This window comes from Pseudophryne corroboree, chromosome 7 (genome assembly GCF_028390025.1).
Source record: "Pseudophryne corroboree isolate aPseCor3 chromosome 7, aPseCor3.hap2, whole genome shotgun sequence".
Classification (NCBI taxonomy): Eukaryota; Metazoa; Chordata; class Amphibia; order Anura; family Myobatrachidae; genus Pseudophryne; species Pseudophryne corroboree.
The window spans coordinates 202,296,575-202,319,418 of NC_086450.1; the positions used below are offsets into that span (position 1 = coordinate 202,296,575).

Below are 22,844 nucleotides of genomic sequence, written 5' to 3' on the forward strand. Positions count from 1 at the left end.
GAATGTCTCCACGGAGGAATTGATTATAATTCATTTTAATGAACATCATCTTCTCCACATTTTCTGGAAGTAACCTCGTACGCCGATTGCTGACAAGGTGAGCGGCTGCACTAAACACTCTTTCGGAGTACACACTGGAGGGAGGGCAACTTAGGTAGAATAAAGCCAGTTTCTGCAAGGGCCTCCAAATTGCCTCTTTTTCCTGCCAGTATACGTACGGACTGTCTGACGTGCCTACTTGGATGAGGTCACTCATATAATCCTCCATCATTCTTTCAATGGTGAGAGAATCATATGCAGTGACAGTAGACGACATGTCAGTAATCGTTGCCAGGTCCTTCAGTCCGGACCAGATGTCAGCACTCGCTCCAGACTGCCCTGCATCACCGCCAGCGGGTGGGCTCGGAATTCTTAGCCTTTTCCTCGCACCCCCAGTTGCGGGAGAATGTGAAGGAGGAGATGGTGACGGGTCACGTTCCGCTTGACTTGACAATTTTCTCACCAGCAGGTCTTTGAACCTCTGCAGACTTGTGTCTGCCGGAAAGAGAGATACAACGTAGGTTTTAAATCTAGGATCGAGCACGGTGGCCAAAATGTAGTGCTCTAATTTCAACAGATTGACCACCCGTGAATCCTGGTTATGCGAATTAAGGGCTCCATCCATAAGTCCCACATGCCTAGCGGAATCGCTCTGTTTTAGCTCCTCCTTCAATGTCTCCAGCTTCTTCTGCAAAAGCCTGATGAGGGGAATGACCTGACTCAGGCTGGCAGTGTCTGAACTGACTTCACGTGTGGCAAGTTCAAAGGGTTGCAGAACCTTGCACAACGTTGAAATCATTCTCCACTGCGCTTGAGTCAGGTGCATTCCACCTCCTTTGCCTATATCGTGGCCAGATGTATAGGCTTGAATGGCCTTTTGCTGCTCCTTCATCCTCTGAAGCATATAGAGGGTTGAATTTCACCTCGTTACCACTTCTTGCTTCAGATGATGGCAGGGCAGGTTCAGGAATGTTTGGTGGTGTTCCAGTCTTCTGTACGCGGTGCCTGAAAGCCGAAAGTGGCCCGCAATTCTTCGGGCCACCGACAGCATCTCTTGCACGCCCCTGTCATTTTTTTTAAATAATTCTGCACCACCAAATTCAATGTATGTGCAAAACATGGGACGTGCTGGAATTTGCCCAGATGTAATGCACGCACAATATTGCTGGCGTTGTCCGATGTCACAAATCCCCAGGAGAGTCCAATTGGGGTAAGCCATTCTGCGATGATCTTCCTAAGTTGCCGTAAGAGGTTGTCAGCTGTGTGCCTATTCTGGAAAGCGGTGATACAAAGCGTAGCCTGCCTAGGAACGAGTTGGCGTTTGCGAGATGCTGCTACTGGTGCCGCCGCTGCTGTTCTTGCTGCGGGAGGCAATACATCTACCCAGTGGGCTGTCAGTCATATAGTCCTGAGTCTGCCCTGCTCCACTTGTCCACATGTCCGTGGTTAAGTGGACATTGGGTACAAATGCATTTTTTAGGACACTGGTGAGTCTTTTTCTGAGGTCTGTGTACATTTTCGGTATCGCCTGCCTAGAGAAATGGAACCTAGATGGTATTTGGTACCGGGGACACAGTACCTCAATCAAGTCTCTAGTTGGCTCTGAATTAACGATGGATACCGGAACCACGTTTCTCACCGCCCAGGCTGCCAAGGCCTCAGTTATCCGCTTTGCAGCAGGATGACTGCTGTGATATTTCATCTTCCTCGCAAAGGACTGTTGGACAGTCAATTGCTTACTGGAAGTAGTACAAGTGGTCTTCCGACTTCCCCTCTGGGATGACGATCGACTCCCAGCAGCAACAACAGCAGCGCCAGCAGCAGTAGGCGTTACACTCAAGGATGCATCGGAGGAATCCCAGGCAGGAGAGGACTCATCAGAATTGACAGTGACATGGCCTGCATGACTATTGGCTTTCCTGGGTAAGGAGGAAATTGACACTGAGGGAGTTGGTGGTGTGGTTTGCAGGAGCTTGGTTACAAGAGGAAGGTATTTAGTGGTCAGTGGACTGCTTCCGCTGTCACCCAAAGTTTTTGAACTTGTCACTGACTTATGATGAATGCGCTGCAGGTGACGTATAAGGGAGGATGTTCCGAGGTGGTTAACGTCCTTACCCCTACTTATTACAACTTGAGAAAGGCAACACACGGCTTGACACCTGTTGTCCGCATTTGTGTTGAAATAATTCCACACCGAAGAGCTGATTTTTTTTGTATTTTGACCAGGCATGTCAAGGGCCATATTCCTCCCACGGACAACAGGTGTCTCCCCGGGTGCCTGACTTAAACAAACCACCTCACCATCAGAATCCTCCTTGTCAATTTCCTCCCCAGCGCCAGCAACACCCATATCCTCATCCTGGTGTCCTTCAACAGTGACATCTTCAATTTGACTATCAGGAACTGGACTGCGGGTGCTCCTTCCAGCACTTGCAGGGGGCGTGCAAATGGTGGAAGGCGCAAGCTCTTCCCGTCCAGTGTTGGGAAGGTCAGGCATCGCAACCGACACAATTGGACTCTCCTTGTGGATTTGTGATTTTGAAGAACGCACAGTTCTTTGCTGTGCTTTTGCCAGCTTAAGTCTTTTCTTTTTTCTAGCGAGAGGATGAGTGCTTCCATCCTCATTTGAAGCTGAACCACTAGCCATGAACATAGGCCAGGGCCTCAGCCGTTCCTTACCACTCCGTGTCGTAAATGGCATATTGGCAAGTTTACGCTTCTCCTCAGACGCTTTTAATTTTGATTTTTGGGTCATGTTACTGAACTTTTGTGTTTTGGATTTTATATGCTCTCTAATATGACATTATGCATCGGCCTTGGCAGACGACGTTGATGGCATGACTAGTGGCTGCAGCTTCAGCACGAGGTGGAAGTGGATCTTGATCTTTCCCTTTAACCTCCGCATTTTTGTTCTCCATTTTTTAATGTGTGGAATTATATAGAATATATATCTAGAATGTATATGGATAGTATACTTAATGGATGACGAGTGACGACACAGAGGTAGGTACACAGCAGTGGCCTACCGTACTGCTATATATAGTATACTGGTGGACACTGTCAGCAAACTGCTAAACTAGTCTATTATGCACCACAGGTATAGAATGTAGATGGATAGTATACTTAATGGATGACGAGTGACGACACAGAGGTAGGTACACAGCAGTGGCCTACCGTACTGCTATATATAGTGTACTGGTGGACACTGTCAGCAAACTGCAAAACTGTCTAAAATGCACCACAGGTATAGAATGTAGATGGATAGTATACTTAATGGATGACGAGTGACGACACAGAGGTAGGTACACAGCAGTGGCCTACCGTACTGCTATATATAGTATACTGGTGGACACTGTCAGCAAACTGCTAAACTAGTCTAAAATGCACCACAGGTATAGAATGTAGATGGATAGTATACTTAATGGATGACGAGTGACGACACAGAGGTAGGTACACAGCAGTGGCCTACCGTACTGCTATATATAGTATACTGGTGGACACTGTCAGCAAACTGCAAAACTGTCTAAAATGCACCACAGGTATAGAATGTAGATGGATAGTATACTTAATGGATGACGAGTGACGACACAGAGGTAGGTACACAGCAGTGGCCTACCATACTGCTATATACAGTATACTGGTGGACACTGTCAGCAAACTACAAAACTGTCTAAAATGCACCACAGGTATAGAATGTAGATGGATAGTATACTTAATGGATGACGAGTGACGACACAGAGGTAGGTACACAGCAGTGGCCTACCGTACTGCTATATATAGTATACTGGTGGACACTGTCAGCAAACTGCAAAACTGTCTAAAATGCACCACAGGTATAGAATGTAGATGGATAGTATACTTAATGGATGATGAGTGACGACACAGAGGTAGGTACACAGCAGTGGCCTACCGTACTGCTATATATAGTATACTGGTGGACACTGTCAGCAAACTGCTAAACTAGTCTAAAATGCACCACAGGTATACAATGCAGATGGATAGTATACTTAATGGATGACGAGTGACGACACAGAGGTAGGTACAGCAGTGTACTCTGCACTGTACTACTCCTATATAATATTAATTATACTGGTGGTCCCCAGTCCCCACAATAAAGCAGCACACTGTGAGCACAGATATGGAGTGTTTTTCAGGCAGACAACGTATACTGGTGGTCACTGTCTGCAAAACTCTGCACTGTACTCCTGCTATAGCTGCTCCACAGTCCCCACAATTAAGCAGTGTGAGCACTCAGCACAGATATATCATGCAGCACACTGAGCACAGATATGGTATGGAGCGTTTTTTTCAGGCAGAGAACGGATAAAAACTGGTGGTCACTTATCAGCAAAACTCTGCACTGTACTCCTCCTAACAGCTGCTCCCCAATCCTCCCAACAAATAAGAAATAAAGTAAACCAATCAACTTCTACAATAAACGGAGAGGACGCCAGCCACGTCCTCTCCCTATCATCTCCAATGCACGAGTGAAAATGGCGGCGACTCGCGGCTGCTTATATAGAATCTGAATCTCGCGAGAATCCGACAGCGGGATGATGACGTTCGGGCGCGCTCGGGTTAGCCGAGCAAGGCGGGAAGGTTCTAACCTGCCTCGGACCCGTGTGAAAAAGGTGAAGTTCGGGGGGGTTCGGTTTCGGAGAAACCGAACCCGCTCATCACTAGTATATATATATATATATATATATATATATATATATGCGAAAAGAAGAAGGTTGTGCAGTCAATGTTATAGGTCCATAAAAATCCATAAACTCCGTATGTAGTTTCTGATGTCGGTGCTGGCACTTCTAAACAGCGTAACCACACTGTTAGAATTAACTGAAAAAGAATGATGAAGGCGCACTCAGTGAATCAAGGTATAAAGTAGATTTACTACAAATAACAAGCTCACATACATCAAGGTTTAAAATCACCGGCTCATGGAAATCGAAACCGCTGTCTCCAATGCCACTCGCAGCAGTCCGTCTCTCAGATTGCCGGCATGCAGTGATACTCGTTTCGTCACTGTATGACTTCGTCAGGGGGTGAAGTCATACAGTGACGAAACGCGTTGGGCGTGGCCTAAACAAGGACGTGTTCGTTCCAACCAAGAACACCTGTTCCGTAAGCTGAGACGCTGACCTGAGTATCACTGCATGCCGGCAATCTGAGAGACGGACTGCTGCGAGTGGCATTGGAGACAGCGGTTTCGATTTCCATGAGCCGGTGATTTTAAACCTTGATGTATGTGAGCTTGTTATTTGTAGTAAATCTACTTTATACCTTGATTCACTGAGTGCGCCTTCATCATTCTTTTTCATATATATATATATATATATATATATATATATATATATACAATGCAGGTGTTCGTGGCGACTGGAGCCACAAGACGATGACCCCCTCACCGCAGAAACAGGCGGCACTCCACGGATTTAGTGATGAAAAAAATTTTATGCAACAAACAGCATGTGAAATCCAACGTTTCAACACCGCGATGGGTGTTTTTTTCAAGGATACATGGTGCATACTACTGAGGAGGGCACCCCGGTCTGTATCACAGTAATTGTTCCTGAGTGCCAACTACGTCCACTACATATATATATATATATATATATATATATATGTGTTGTAGAGAATGGGCACTCAAAGCTGTAAACAAACAATTTACTTTTATTTACACCCAGAAAGGGTAATGTAAAAATGTCTTAAAGTGGTAATGGCTCAGAAATCACATACAAATATAGGCAAATCCACTGTGGCACACATGGTGCCTCGGGGGTATGGGATGACACTCATTAGGTCAACCACTGAAGGTCGACCTTGCCCTTGGGTCGGCATGCATTAGGTCGACATGGATGGTAGGTCGACATGTACTAGGTCGACAGGTCAAAAGGTCGACATGAGGTTTTTTGACTGTTTTTGGTGTCCGCTTGTACATATTAATTTGTCAAAATCTTTAATAAATGTGTTATATAATATGGGGTGAACAGTATAATTTCCTTTTCTAATTTTTGCTTTTGAGCTGCTCGGGGTTACATTTGGAAAAGTTTGGGAGGCAGAGGCGGAACTCTGGGAGTTTGGGATTGATATGATGATTGATACGACGTATACGATGACGATCTGAGAAACTTTAATATATTGTCTATATTTATATCTATAGCCCATTAGTAGTGTTATAACCCTGTCTCTGTATTTCATTTTCCTATTGATGTAGTTTGATACTACCTTAAACCACTGATGTGGTGCTAATGCGGTATTGGTTTAACATATATAGATGATCAACTTTTATAATGTTAACTAATGACCATATATTCTTATTAATTAGCCGTTGACATATTATGTATACTGTATGTCTGACTAATATTTTGATATACCATACCGGACGTCCATGATATAAATAGAGTCGTTTATATGGGTTTAGTGGGTAGTTCGTGTCTGTCTTACTATCTAACATTTGGGTTGCAGTGTGATACATTGCTGACTTTGGGCTTGTTGGAGTCTAGCCATTGTTTAGCGCAGCTTGGAGCGCTGGTGGAACGCATACTGGTTCCTCAGCGCTTCCGGGTTTTGCGCTCCATAACTTGTTGGTGTTACCTTGACTACGGGTGACACATATGATACGTTCTGGTTCGCGGTTAGCACACTATTACATGTGCGCCGCGCTGCTATGGTTACTGCAGACGCGAATTACTATGGTAACGCGTGACATGTTTGACGTACTTCCGGAAGTTCCGGGCGCGCGGCACAGCGTCCCCAGCTGTCTTAAATCGCTGAATTGTGATGATTATATCCATTCCGGCAGCATGTATTATGACTCCTGTGTTGTTCTGTGAGTTCAGATGTTATACTATATGCAGAATAGGGGGTTTGAATTACACTGCTTGTGTCTTATTTGGGTTTATTACATTATTGATTGGTATTGATGTGCTATATAAGGGGACCCGGCAGGCAGTGTCAGTATGTGTGTAACTGGCATGCTGTTTGGATGTCTTCTCTGACTGTCTTGAGAAAGGCCCTATGGGTCGAAACGTCGACACACTACTGGTGATTATGATGTATCAATAAAAACCTTTATAATCTTTATGGACTGGTGAGTGCCCTCTGTTGGATTCTCCAACACACTTGGTATATATATATATATATATATATATATATATTCTGGCAAAAAATGAGGCAGCACTCGGAGACTGTAAATAAAACGTGTAATTGTGCAAACATCATCATTGAAGATGATGTTTGCACGATTACACGTTTGATTTACAGTCTCCGAGTGCCACCTCGTTTTTTGCCAGTACATTACAGTGGGGTGAGTCCTCCGTTGGGGGGGGGGGGGGCACTGGAGTAGTGCATATCCTGCTGTGGAAATCGGAGCAGCAGTGTATATATATATATATATATATATATATATATATATATAAAAAACATGGTTGTAGGTGACACTCCCCCCACAGCCTAACCATAACCCTCCCTGGTGGTTCCTAAACCTTACCCTCCCTCCCCACAGCCTAAGCTACCCCCCTTCCCCAGCCTAACTAAAACCCTCTCCAAGCAGCCTAAACCTAACCTCCCCCTGCGGCTTACAAGTGTAGACTCCCAGTAGATATTCTTTCGGGATCCCAGCGCCAGCATTTAAATTCTTGTTGGTATCCCCGCGTTGGTATTCTAAGCAGAGTTGGGAATCCAGCAACGGTATTCCATCCTGACCGGATCCTATATATATATATATATATATATATATATATAATTATTTTTTTGCCAGTGACTAAGGGGCCTATTCATGATTAATGAACTCTTTGCACTCATTTCGACATGTTTTATTTTACAATCCCAGTTATTATTAGGGGCCTGATAGGGCTGCCTAATATTCAGCAAACTCTTGTAACTAAATTTTTTTGGTGATTGCTTCCATCTGTAGATGGCACTGATTCCCAGCGTACTGCTGCTTCCTATGGGAAGAAGTTCCATGGTTGACAGATGGCATGGTGTTTAGGCTGAAGTAGCAGTGTTAGGGGATCATGGGGACAGCTTCTTTTCGGAGCATCTGCCCCACACTGTAGCAATCCTGAATTGAACTGGTAATTTTATATCCACCGCTGCAGCGAATTGAATACTTAATTATAGAGAGCAATAAATAGGCCCCAAAATAATATACTTAAAATAACATCACAACAAACTTTTTTTTATTACAAAAATGGCACCATATATAATAAGTGATAATTTAGCTTAAATGATACATCTAGTGTAACCATGACCTTAAAAAGTTTTTTTTTTTTTTAATTATCTCAGATGCACCAAAAAAGTTGTCTCATGCATCAGTTACAGTTGTTTTAAAAAGAAATACTTCTAGGAAATAATAATAGAAAGAAATGTCTTGCTGAATAATTTCTAACACTGAGATTGTGTTTTACATAGAGAGCAAATGATACATGATCCAGGGTTCAATTTTCAGTTCTGCACGTACAAACATGGAAATGTCGTATTAAGTTCTTGTCTGCCTGCATAACTCCCTGAAATGGTTTTCGATGCAATTCTCTGTCCCTGGGGAATGTTTAGCAACTTAGTTTATATGCATGTTTTTAGTGTTTTTTTAAGCTATTTGCAAAACATCAGATTAATACCCCTTTCACACCGCCTGAGGCGGGTTGCACCCGGGAGCCTGACACGGGAGCTCCCAGGGTGCGATCGGCCACAGGTGCCCCGCCGCCATTGTCTGCAACCCGGAACATGATCTCCAAGCGCCGCTTGTACACACACAGTGAACAGGAAACGGGCCACAGAGTTCAACCCTGCTCGCTACCAGGGTTGAAATACCTGGTCACTTGACCCAGTATTTTTCCCCTGATACCTTTCAGACCACACATGAACACAGGTTATGCGCCAATAACCCATGTTCATAGCTGGTGGTCTGAAAGGGGTATTATTAAAGGAAACCCACTAGAAATGCACCAGTTTCTAACTAAGGGGGTTATTCAGGGTTGTTAGCAAACAAAAAAAGTTAGCAATTGGGCAAAACCATGTACAATGCAGGTAGGGCAGATATGACATGTGCAGAGAGAGTCAGATTTGGGTGGGTTATATTGTTTCTGTGCATGCATTGGTGTTTCTGTAATGGGGGGCCCACACCGCACACATTGCACCCATTTAAATACTTACCTAACCGGAGTCCAGTGGCGGGCGCAGCATCCGCAGCGGAAATTGCCGCCAAAATGGCCATCGCGCATGTGTGGTAGCCAAATTGGTCTCTGGATCATGGCGGGCGCCATGTTTCCGGAGACCTGCGCATATGCAGTAGACTCCGGCACATTGCCAAAGTCTACAGCGCCATTCAGAGGAGGGGGCCCACCCGGAGGTGCACACGGGCCCACTCCTCTGTAGAAACGCTCCTGTAAGCATGGTAAATACTGGATACTTAATTTGTAAACTGCAATTTAGATTTCACACCCCACACACCCCACCCAAATCTAAATCTCCCTGCACATGTTATATCTGCCCCACCTGCAGTGCAACATCGTTTTGCCCAACTGCTAAATTTTTGGGTTTGCTAACAAACCTGAAAAAGTCCCTAAGTATGCTATAAATCACAACCCAATTTATTTACACCACAAAAATGTAAACCGTCAGGTATATTAAGCTACAGTAGTTTCACAAAGTGCAGGAGTACCAGTTAGAGGTGTTGTGACTATACTGTAACTCATACTGCATGCTGTTTCAGCTATCATACCTATCAGCATGCATTTAAATAAAAAAAAGAAAACTGAAGGTTAAGTAATAGTCAGCCCCAAACAGCACATGATGCAAAGAAAAAAAGAGGTGCACCAAGGTCGCTGGATGGCTAAGCTAAGCGACCCAAGTGGCCGGCACAAACACCTGGCCCATCTAGGAGTGGAACTGCAGTGTCAGACAGGATGGCACTTAAAAAAATAGTTCCCAAACAGCACATGATGCAAAGAAAAAAAGAGGTGCAACAGCACATGAAGCAAAGAAAAAAAGAGGTGCACCAAGGTCGCTGGATGGCTAAGCTAAGCGACCAAAGTGACCGGCCTCCCTCCACATTTTTGTTCTCCATCTTTTAATGTGTGGAATTATATGCCAGTAATATATCAATAGCAATGGCCTACTGTACCGTACTGCTATATACATATATATATATATATATATATATATATATATATATATATACTGAAGCAAATAAACTGCGGCACTCAGAGGCTTGATGCAAACAACGTGATGTATTAAAAATATCACATGTGCTCCAACGTTTCGGGGTTGGCACACCCCTTTGTCAAGGATAAGCAGCAATGTGTGCCAACCCCGAAACGTTGGAGCACATGTGATATTTTTAATACATCACGTTGTTTGCATCAAGCCTCTGAGTGCCGCAGTTTATTTGCTTCAGTATACCAAACGTGTTCTGGAGGCACCGGAGCAGTTTAGACCACCAGGAGGAGTGCCGGTCCTAACATTGACATATATATATATATATATATATATATACTGGTGGTCAGCAAAATTCTGCACTGTCCTCCTATTATATACTGCGCACAACTACAATGCAGCACAGATATGGATAGTATACTTGATGACACAGAGGTAGAGCAATGGACTACTGTACCGTACTGCTATATATATATAGTGATGGTCAGCAAAATTCTGCACTGTTCTCCTACTATATACTGCGCACAACTACAATGCAGCACAGATATGGATAGTATACTTGACGACACAGAGGTAGAGCAATGGACTACTGTACCGTACTGCTATATATAAATACAGGTGGTCAGCAAAATTCTACACTGTCCTCCTACTATATACTGCGCACAACTACAATGCAGCACAGATATGGATAGTATACTTGACGACACAGAGGTAGAGCAATGGACTACTGTACCGTACTGCTATATATAAATACAGGTTGTCAGCAAAATTATGCACTGTCCTCCTACTATATACTGCGCACAACTACAATGCAGCACAGATATGGATAGTATACTTGATGACACAGAGGTAGAGCAATGGACTACTGTACCGTACTGCTATATATATATATATATATATATATACTGGTGGTCAGCAAAATTCTGCACTGTCCTCCTACTATATACTGCGCACAACTACAATGCAGCACAGATATGGATAGTATACTTGACGACACAGATGTAGAGCAATGGAATACTGTACCGTACTGCTATATATATATACTGGTGGTCAGCAAAATTCTGCACTGTCCTCCTACTATATACTGCGCACAACTACAATGCAGCACAGATATGGATAGTATACTTGATGACACAGAGGTAGAGCAATGGACTACTGTACCGTACTGCTATATATATATATATATATATATATATACTGGTGGTCAGCAAAATTCTGCTCTGTCCTCCTACTATATACTGCGCACAACTACAATGCAGCACAGATATGGATAGTATACTTGACGACACAGATGTAGAGCAATGGACTACTGTACCGTACTGCTATATATATATACTGGTGGTCAGCAAAATTCTGCACTGTCCTCCTACTATATACTGCGCCCAACTACAATGCAGCACAGATATGGATAGTATACTTGGCGACACAGAGGTAGAGCAATGGACTACTGTACCGTACTGCTATATATATATATATATATATACTGGTGGTCAGTAAAATTCTGCACTGTCCTCCTACTATATACTGCGCACAACTACAATGCAGCACAGATATGGATAGTATACTTGACGACACAGAGGTAGAGCAATGGACTACTGTACCGTACTGCAATATATATATATATATACTGTTGGTCAGGAAAATTCTGCACTGTCCTCCTACTATATACTGCGCACAACTACAATGCAGCACAGATATGGATAGTATACTTGACGACACAGAGGTAGAGTAATGGACTAATGTACCGTACTGCTATATGTAAAAACTGGTGGTCAGCAAAATTCTGCACTGTCCTCCTACAATGCAGCACAGATATGGAGCGTTTTCAGGCAGGGAACGTTGATATTTGCAGCACACTGAGCACAGATATTTGCAGCAAACGGAGCACAGATATTTGCAGCACACTGAAGAGTGAACACAGAAACTGAGAGAACGCAGCCACGTCCTCTCGCTATCATCTCCAAAGCACGAGTGAAAATGGCGGCGACGCGCGGCTCCTTATATAGAATACGAATCTTGCGAGAATCCGACACCGGGATGATGACGTTAGGGGGCGTTCTGGTTAACCGAGCAAGGCGGGAAGATCCGAGGCTGCCTCGGAACCGTGTAAAATGGGTGAAGCTCGGGGGGTTCGGATCTCGAGGAACCGAACCCGCTCATCTCTAGTTTGAACACCCCCCACCCAAATCTAACTCTCTCTGCACATGTTATATCTGCCCCCCCTGCAGTGCACATGGGGGGTCATTCTGAGTTGATCGCTCGCTAGCTACTTTTAGCAGCCTTGCAAACGCATAGTTGCTGCCCACAGGTGAGTGTATTTTCGCTTTGCAAGTATGCGAATGCATGTGCACCCGAGCGGGATGAAAAAGTTCTTTGCAGTTTCTGGGTAGCTCTGGACTTACTCAGCCATTGCGATCACTTCAGTCTTTTTGGCCCCGGAATTGACATCAGACACCCGCCCTGCAAATGCTTAGACACGCCTGTGTTTTTCTAAACACTCCCAGAAAACGGTCAGTTGCCACCCATAAACGCCCTCTTCCTGTCAATCTCCTTGCGGTCAGCTATGCGAGTGGATTCTTCATTAAATCCATCGCCCAGCAATGATCCGCTTTGTACCCGTACGACGCGCCTTCTCATTGCAGTGCATACGCATGCGCAGTAGTAACCTGTTCGCTGTGCTGCGAAAAGCGTCAGTGAGCGATCAACTCGGAATGATCCCCATGGTTTTGCCCAACTGCTAACAAATTTGCTGCTGCGATCTACTCTGAATTACCCCCATTGTCTCTAAACCATAAGCTATTTATTGGATTGTAAACCATTTTTACGCTCCACACCACTACATAAAAAAAAATCAAAGTACATTTGTATTAGAGATGTGTGCTTTGGATTTACTCGGTTATGTTCGGATCTCAAAAACAGCATCTTATTGGATATCCAGCTATCACATGTTTTTGATAACCAATAGGATAAATGCAAACTTGCGCTAATATGGGAAAAAGAGCCAAGTAAGTCTGAATCGCTCATCTCTAATTTGTATAGAAATAGTGAATTTCCTATACTTCAGTTTATAACTGTATACATTTTAAGGTTATAAGTTGTGTAATGTATATTCATTATTTTTTTGTGCAAATTTATTGTTCATAGCATTTTTTATTTTTATATATATATATATATATATATATATATATATATGGGTATACCGAATAGGGGTTCAAAGCGACCTTAGGTGTTCATATGTTATCAAATAAAAAGAATAAATTATTTCTTATATAAAAAAATTTTTTATATTTTATTAATACTGGTTCACAACACTAAGAAGTATCTAAAAACAATAGGTAGCCAATAATAAATTATGATAAAATGAACTTTCTAGAACATATCCAATTTCAAAAAGGAGGGGGGAAAAATGGATATAGATTTTTTTAAAAAGAGAGAAATCTCCTCGATAAAGTGCATATAGTATGTGCAAAAAATTCCTTAGATAAAGTGCATGCAGTACGTGCAAAATGCAAAGTAAATATTTCAAGAGTCTTAACTGATATGTCTGGAGGTCTCTGGGTAAAGGCCCAACGCGTTTCGTCTCTCAGGACTTCTTCATGGGGTGAGTGACAAGTTGCAACAGGGCTTCTATATATACCCCCTTTAATTGGGGTTAGGTAGTGACATCACTTCCTGTCTATGTTAATTTGATTGTGTAATCTTGCTGGAGCAGGAGTATATTTCAGACTAATCTACATTGTGATTATATGTGGCACATAATTGATACTGCATTTTATTAAGAGTGGAGTTTGAGCCGCCAAACGGGAGACACGGAGAAGTGTGCTACTTCCGCCACACTTCCGGTGTCTTCTAGAGTCCGATTGCGCATGTGCGCCGTCTGTCCAAAGTCCCCGCTTCCTGCTTTGCAGTGCTGGCGTGATGACGTCCTCGCTAGCCGTGGCCGCCTTCACTTGATTGGTCATTCTCGGCACGTGATCTTCCCGTCCCGGAACTGAGCTGTTGTGGAACGCACTGGTGGGACGCATCACATGTCCCGGAGTTTTCAGCATCCCCTGTTGCCATGGTGACGTTCATGCGGGGAGGTCTCATTTTGCCCGAACGTACTCGCCGAGGTTTACATAGAACAAATAAAGAAATGTTTAAGAGTATGTTCCACTGGTGCATATCATAAATATAACGGTACAAGCGTGTATATGGATCCAATAATAGTGCACCCGAGTTTACATGAGACATTTAGACAGAAGAAATAGAAATGAGTAATAATAATAATAAAGATGAAAATAAAGATAAAAATAAATAAATATATTTCTGTGCATAGGAAGGGGGAGTATCCTATATACTAATAAGCAGTGCATAGTGCTAGAGTGAACCCTATTAATAGTGCAAATATTTTGGAGATGTAGACTATTCCTAAAGTGCTGCTTAATCAGGACAGATAGTCGAAGTAAAATTGCATGCAATATATATTTATATCAATTTAACACATAGATATATATATATATATATATACACATATTCAAAAGTGCGTGCATGCATATGCACATGTAAGTGATCAGAACCTTTGAGTGATCATGTGATCAATGTATATCTATCTTACTTGGACATTGAGAGGTTGCTTTTACTCTCAGTACAGTACCTAATATTCCCAGTGGGTCGCCCCATCTGGTACTATTTAGGCCCAACACTGCTTCGCTTCCAAGTTCGGATGGGTTTGGGCCTTTCCAGTGTGGTTTGACTGTATTACTTTCGTATGCAACAGAGAATGCCCACAATACATGATTTTTATTAGTGATTTTATTGGTGAAAACGTGCATAATTGACAGACATGTGTAACATAAATTAGTGCGGGATGAGTACTAGTTTCAACAGCACCTTACAGAAAAGGAGCGATTTCATAATTCTCATTAAGGCCGAGTGGGTGCATAGTTTTTAGGTGAAAGATCCAAAACATTTCTCGTTGTGACAGCTTGGTTGCCAAGTCTCCTCCTCTTTCTCCAAGTTTAACCAGTTCTATTGCCTTAAATGTCAGTTCTTCCGGATTCGAATTGTGTCTCTCTTTAAAATGTCTTGAGATGGTGTGACTTTCGACTTTGTTCTTAATGTTGCGTATGTGTTCTTGTATTCTGAGTTTTAGTTGCCTCTTCGTTTTTCCCACATACTTCTTTCCACAAGTGCACTCCAGTAAATAGATCACCGACGAGTTATTACAATTGATGAAGTCTTTGATTTTAAATTCCTTTTGACCCTCAACATCACTGAAGCTTTTCCTATTGGGGTGTAGGAACTTGCAAATATTACACCGACCGCACTTAAAGGATCCAACGCATTTTGGCATCATTGTTGTTTCCTCTTTTGGAGTCCTCAGCATACTTGGGGCTAGCAGGTCCTTCAAATTCTTTGATTTTTTATATATAATTTCAGGGCATGGTGGGAGTATCTCTTTTAGTACCGGGTCCATAAGAAGGATCCCCCAATGTGATTTAAGTGATTTCCTTATAAGGTCCTCATGGCGGTTATATGAAGTTATGAAGGCTGAAGATTCTTTCTTGGTATCCTTAGTTTTATAAACTAGCAGGTCTTCTCTCTTCAGGCCCTTCGTTCTGGCCATGGCTTTTTCCAGGATCTCGGAGGGATATTCTTTCTGCTTGAACCTTTCCTTGTAAATTTCCAACTGTTCTTCACATTCTTTCAGGTCACTGCAATTCCTTCTTAGTCTATGAAACTGTGAGAACGGGATATTACTTTTCCATTTTCTGAGATGATTGCTTTTGAAGTGAAGATAGCTGTTCCGATCCACCTCCTTAACAAAATTCTTGGTTTTCACTATCCCCTCTATTCCTGTTAGGATGAGGTCCAGGAATTCAATGGATTCTTTGTTAATGTTGGAGGTAAAGGAAAGATTCATGTTGTTATTGCTTATATGTGAATAAAATTGGTTAAAAATCTCCTGTGTTCCATCCCATATGATTAAAATGTCATCTATATATCTTCCATAAAAAATGATGTTCTCTTTAAAAAGATGAGGACCATAAATAAAAGAGTTCTCCCATTGTCCCATGAAGAGGTTGGCAAAGCTTGGGGCAAAAATAGTCCCCATCGCTGTGCCGCAGCGTTGTAGATAAAAGCGATCTAAAAATTTAAAATAGTTGTGGCTTAATATAAATTTCATGATGTCACATATAAAATCTTTATGTTGGGTTGTTAGTGATGGGTCATTGTTTAGAAAGTGTCTGCATGCTGTAATACCTTTGTCATGCTCGATACATGTATATAACGACTGTACATCAATGGTGATCCAATGGTAGCTGTCTGTCCATTTCTGATCCTTCATGAGGTTGAGTACTGTGGTCGTGTCCTTGAGGTAGGACGGCAGGTCCTTCACATATTTCTTCAAGAAAATATCTACGTACTCTGAGAGATTTGATGTCAGTGAATCGATACCTGCCACGATTGGGCGTCCTGGAGGATTGGAAAGGGATTTATGAATCTTTGGGAGAAAATAAAATATGGGGGTAACGGGGTCATTTTTCATTAGGTATTGATATTCATCTTTGGTGATCAATTCCGCACGGAGGCCTTTGAGGAGTAATGTTCTTAGCTCCTCCACATAGCCATCTTTTGGATCGTCAGGTAGTGGGATATACGAATTTGTATCCCCCAGCAGTCTTTCTGCTTCTATAATATATCGATCCCGGTCCATAATCACCAACCCCCCCCCTTTGGTTTAAAACAATTTCTGTGTTCTTCTGTAGTTTCTTCAATGCCTCGCTTTCTTGGTTACTGAGATTTTTCTCTTGTACTGGCTTGATATCACTGTCACAAAGGTCTTTTTTGACTAATTCATAAAAGACACTGATATTGCTGCCTTTTGACTCCAATGGGTAGTATTTTGAAGTTGGTTTGAGCCCGGATTTAGAGTGATTTTCATAGTTGGATATAATGGCGGTTTCTTTTCTGGCAAAGTGTCTTTTGAGGGTGAGTTTCCTCACAAATTTGTTGAGGTCTATGAATGTTTCAAATTTGTTGAGCCCTTCTGTCGGTGCAAATGATAATCCTTTTCCTAGTAAAGATATTTCCGGTTTCGTGAGGGTGTGTTTTGATAAGTTAAAAATTCCTTTTGAGGTTGGATCTAGTGTTGTAGTGTCCTTCTTTTCAGTTCTCTTCCTCCCGCCGCCCCGTTTTCCTCTTCTTCTTGGTGCAGTCTTTTGAGTGGTGTTGCATGTCTTATATCTTCCTTGAGATGGTACTTTGTTAGTTCTTTTGGACGGGCATCTATTCCTGATGATAAAAAATGTTGGTCGGTGTCTGAGCCCAGCCTTTGTAGGGCCGTAAATCGGTTGTTCGGTCTAGTTTGTGATTTCGGTGTATAATTCGTAGGTCTTTGTGTTCTTCCTTTGTTTGGTATGTATGTCCACTGGGAGTTGTCGTTCCTTCGTGTGGTGAATGCCTGTGTTCTGAACCTGCTCCAGTTCTTAACCTTGCCCTGGTCGTAGTCCTTCTTGTCACGTTCAAATTTTCCTTCTTTCCCTTTGATGACCTCATTTTCTATGTGTTCTATCTTCTTATTAAGTACTTTTTCATTAATAAGAAAGTCCTCCTTATCCTTGAACTGGTCCATATCGGACTCTTTGTTTTTAATGTCTCTTTCCAAATCTGTTAAGACTCTTTTCTTCTCCAAGATGAGTAACTTCATCAAGTCTATAGAGCATGTATGTAAAATCATATCCCACTTTGTTAGGATTTCTGAATCCATGTTCCCTATTGTCGGCTGTTTTAAAAGCCTCAAACCCCTGGGGACTCTATCAACCGAAATGTAATGTTCTAGTCCCTTGACGTCCCACCAAGTTTTAAGCTCCTTGGTGAGCAGTCTCTCCATCCCCCAGAAAAGTTCATCTAAATCGCATTTATTATGCTCAACTGTAGTGGTCTTATTTTCATTAAAAACTTTTTTGCATATGTCATTCCTTCTTGTGTTGCGATCGTTGCTCCTAAGCATAATTGCTAATGGGATTTTAGTTCTCACCAGGCTGCTATGCAAAGTAAACCAAAGAGTCTATGTGATAGCCAGGAAGTGCCGCGCCACTTGTGATAACACAACTCCCAAATAAATCAAAAACACTCCCAATTATTTGGGCGTCAGCTGTCCCCTAAAAAGACGGCAATGGTAGGTTGCCGCAAGTACGAAATGGGTATACCGAATAGGGGTTCAAAGCGACCTTAGGTGTTCATATGTTATCAAATAAAAAGAATAAATTATTTCTTATATAAAAAAATTTTTTATATTTTATTAATACTGGTTCACAACACTAAGAAGTATCTAAAAACAATAGGTAGCCAATAATAAATTATGATAAAATGAACTTTCTAGAACATATCCAATTTCAAAAAGGAGGGGGGAAAAATGGATATAGATTTTTTTAAAAAGAGAGAAATCTCCTCGATAAAGTGCATATAGTATGTGCAAAAAATTCCTTAGATAAAGTGCATGCAGTACGTGCAAAATGCAAAGTAAATATTTCAAGAGTCTTAACTGATATGTCTGGAGGTCTCTGGGTAAAGGCCCAACGCGTTTCGTCTCTCAGGACTTCTTCATCGGCCTTAATGAGAATTATGAAATCGCTCCTTTTCTGTAAGGTGCTGTTGAAACTAGTACTCATCCCGCACTAATTTATGTTACACATGTCTGTCAATTATGCACGTTTTCACCAATAAAATCACTAATAAAAATCATGTATTGTGGGCATTCTCTGTTGCATACGAAAGTAATACAGTCAAACCACACTGGAAAGGCCCAAACCCATCCGAACTTGGAAGCGAAGCAGTGTTGGGCCTAAATAGTACCAGATGGGGCGACCCACTGGGAATATTAGGTACTGTACTGAGAGTAAAAGCAACCTCTCAATGTCCAAGTAAGATAGATATACATTGATCACATGATCACTCAAAGGTTCTGATCACTTACATGTGCATATGCATGCACGCACTTTTGAATATGTGTATATATATATATATATATCTATGTGTTAAATTGATATAAATATATATTGCATGCAATTTTACTTCGACTATCTGTCCTGATTAAGCAGCACTTTAGGAATAGTCTACATCTCCAAAATATTTGCACTATTAATAGGGTTCACTCTAGCACTATGCACTGCTTATTAGTATATAGGATACTCCCCCTTCCTATGCACAGAAATATATTTATTTATTTTTATCTTTATTTTCATCTTTATTATTATTATTACTCATTTCTATTTCTTCTGTCTAAATGTCTCATGTAAACTCGGGTGCACTATTATTGGATCCATATACACGCTTGTACCGTTATATTTATGATATGCACCAGTGGAACATACTCTTAAACATTTCTTTATTTGTTCTATGTAAACCTCGGCGAGTACGTTCGGGCAAAATGAGACCTCCCCGCATGAACGTCACCATGGCAACAGGGGATGCTGAAAACTCCGGGACATGTGATGCGTCCCACCAGTGCGTTCCACAACAGCTCAGTTCCGGGACGGGAAGATCACGTGCCGAGAATGACCAATCAAGTGAAGGCGGCCACGGCTAGCGAGGACGTCATCACGCCAGCACTGCAAAGCAGGAAGCGGGGACTTTGGACAGACGGCGCACATGCGCAATCGGACTCTAGAAGACACCGGAAGTGTGGCGGAAGTAGCACACTTCTCCGTGTCTCCCGTTTGGCGGCTCAAACTCCACTCTTAATAAAATGCAGTATCAATTATGTGCCACATATAATCACAATGTAGATTAGTCTGAAATATACTCCTGCTCCAGCAAGATTACACAATCAAATTAACATAGACAGGAAGTGATGTCACTACCTAACCCCAATTAAAGGGGGTATATATAGAAGCCCTGTTGCAACTTGTCACTCACCCCATGAAGAAGTCCTGAGAGACGAAACGCGTTGGGCCTTTACCCAGAGACCTCCAGACATATCAGTTAAGACTCTTGAAATATTTACTTTGCATTTTGCACGTACTGCATGCACTTTATCTAAGGAATTTTTTGCACATACTATATGCACTTTATCGAGGAGATTTCTCTCTTTTTAAAAAAATCTATATCCATTTTTCCCCCCTCCTTTTTGAAATTGGATATGTTCTAGAAAGTTCATTTTATCATAATTTATTATTGGCTACCTATTGTTTTTAGATACTTCTTAGTGTTGTGAACCAGTATTAATAAAATATAAAAAAAATTTTTATATAAGAAATAATTTATTCTTTTTATTTGATAACATATGAACACCTAAGGTCGCTTTGAACCCCTATTCGGTATACCCATTTCGTACTTGCGGCAACCTACCATTGCCGTCTTTTTAGGGGACAGCTGACGCCCAAATAATTGGGAGTGTTTTTGATTTATTTGGGAGTTGTGTTATCACAAGTGGCGCGGCACTTCCTGGCTATCACATAGACTCTTTGGTTTACTTTGCATAGCAGCCTGGTGAGAACTAAAATCCCATTAGCAATTATGCTTAGGAGCAACGATCGCAACACAAGAAGGAATGACATATGCAAAAAAGTTTTTAATGAAAATAAGACCACTACAGTTGAGCATAATAAATGCGATTTAGATGAACTTTTCTGGGGGATGGAGAGACTGCTCACCAAGGAGCTTAAAACTTGGTGGGACGTCAAGGGACTAGAACATTACATTTCGGTTGATAGAGTCCCCAGGGGTTTGAGGCTTTTAAAACAGCCGACAATAGGGAACATGGATTCAGAATTCCTAACAAAGTGGGATATGATTTTACATACATGCTCTATAGACTTGATGAAGTTACTCATCTTGGAGAAGAAAAGAGTCTTAACAGATTTGGAAAGAGACATTAAAAACAAAGAGTCCGATATGGACCAGTTCAAGGATAAGGAGGACTTTCTTATTAATGAAAAAGTACTTAATAAGAAGATAGAACACATAGAAAATGAGGTCATCAAAGGGAAAGAAGGAAAATTTGAACGTGACAAGAAGGACTACGACCAGGGCAAGGTTAAGAACTGGAGCAGGTTCAGAACACAGGCATTCACCACACGAAGGAACGACAACTCCCAGTGGACATACATACCAAACAAAGGAAGAACACAAAGACCTACGAATTATACACCGAAATCACAAACTAGACCGAACAACCGATTTACGGCCCTACAAAGGCTGGGCTCAGACACCGACCAACATTTTTTATCATCAGGAATAGATGCCCGTCCAAAAGAACTAACAAAGTACCATCTCAAGGAAGATATAAGACATGCAACACCACTCAAAAGACTGCACCAAGAAGAAGAGGAAAACGGGGCGGCGGGAGGAAGAGAACTGAAAAGAAGGACACTACAACACTAGATCCAACCTCAAAAGGAATTTTTAACTTATCAAAACACACCCTCACGAAACCGGAAATATCTTTACTAGGAAAAGGATTATCATTTGCACCGACAGAAGGGCTCAACAAATTTTAAACATTCATAGACCTCAACAAATTTGTGAGGAAACTCACCCTCAAAAGACACTTTGCCAGAAAAGAAACCGCCATTATATCCAACTATGAAAATCACTCTAAATCCGGGCTCAAACCAACTTCAAAATACTACCCATTGGAGTCAAAAGGCAGCAATATCAGTGTCTTTTATGAATTAGTCAAAAAAGACCTTTGTGACAGTGATATCAAGCCAGTACAAGAGAAAAATCTCAGTAACCAAGAAAGCGAGGCATTGAAGAAACTACAGAAGAACACAGAAATTGTTTTAAAACCGGCTGACAAAGGGGGGGGGTTGGTGATTATGGACCGGGATCGATATATTATAGAAGCAGAAAGACTGCTGGGGGATACAAATTCGTATATCCCACTACCTGACGATCCAAAAGATGGCTATGTGGAGGAGCTAAGAACATTACTCCTCAAAGGCCTCCGTGCGGAATTGATCACCAAAGATGAATATCAATACCTAATGAAAAATGACCCCGTTACCCCCATATTTTATTTTCTCCCAAAGATTCATAAATCCCTTTCCAATCCTCCAGGACGCCCAATCGTGGCAGGTATCGATTCACTGACATCAAATCTCTCAGAGTACGTAGATATTTTCTTGAAGAAATATGTGAAGGACCTGCCGTCCTACCTCAAGGACACGACCACAGTACTCAACCTCATGAAGGATCAGAAATGGACAGACAGCTACCATTGGATCACCATTGATGTACAGTCGTTATATACATGTATCGAGCATGACAAAGGTATTACAGCATGCAGACACTTTCTAAACAATGACCCATCACTAACAACCCAACATAAAGATTTTATATGTGACATCATGAAATTTATATTAAGCCACAACTATTTTAAATTTTTAGATCGCTTTTATCTACAACGCTGCGGCACAGCGATGGGGACTATTTTTGCCCCAAGCTTTGCCAACCTCTTCATGGGACAATGGGAGAACTCTTTTATTTATGGTCCTCATCTTTTTAAAGAGAACATCATTTTTTATGGAAGATATATAGATGACATTTTAATCATATGGGATGGAACACAGGAGATTTTTAACCAATTTTATTCACATATAAGCAATAACAACATGAATCTTTCCTTTACCTCCAACATTAACAAAGAATCCATTGAA

The 22,844-nt window shown here is 41.8% G+C and overlaps 1 protein-coding gene and 2 pseudogenes across 1 annotated transcript in view; 2 read left to right on the forward strand and 1 right to left on the reverse strand.

Moving 5' to 3' along the window:
• The window catches only part of LOC134944978 (uncharacterized), a 283,560-nt gene that overhangs the window by 133,461 nt on the left and 127,255 nt on the right, over positions 1 to 22,844 (forward strand). The window lies entirely within an intron of this gene.
• On the reverse strand, positions 14,822 to 14,940 carry LOC134946758 (5S ribosomal RNA; annotated as a pseudogene).
• Positions 18,961 to 19,079, forward strand: LOC134946770 (5S ribosomal RNA; annotated as a pseudogene).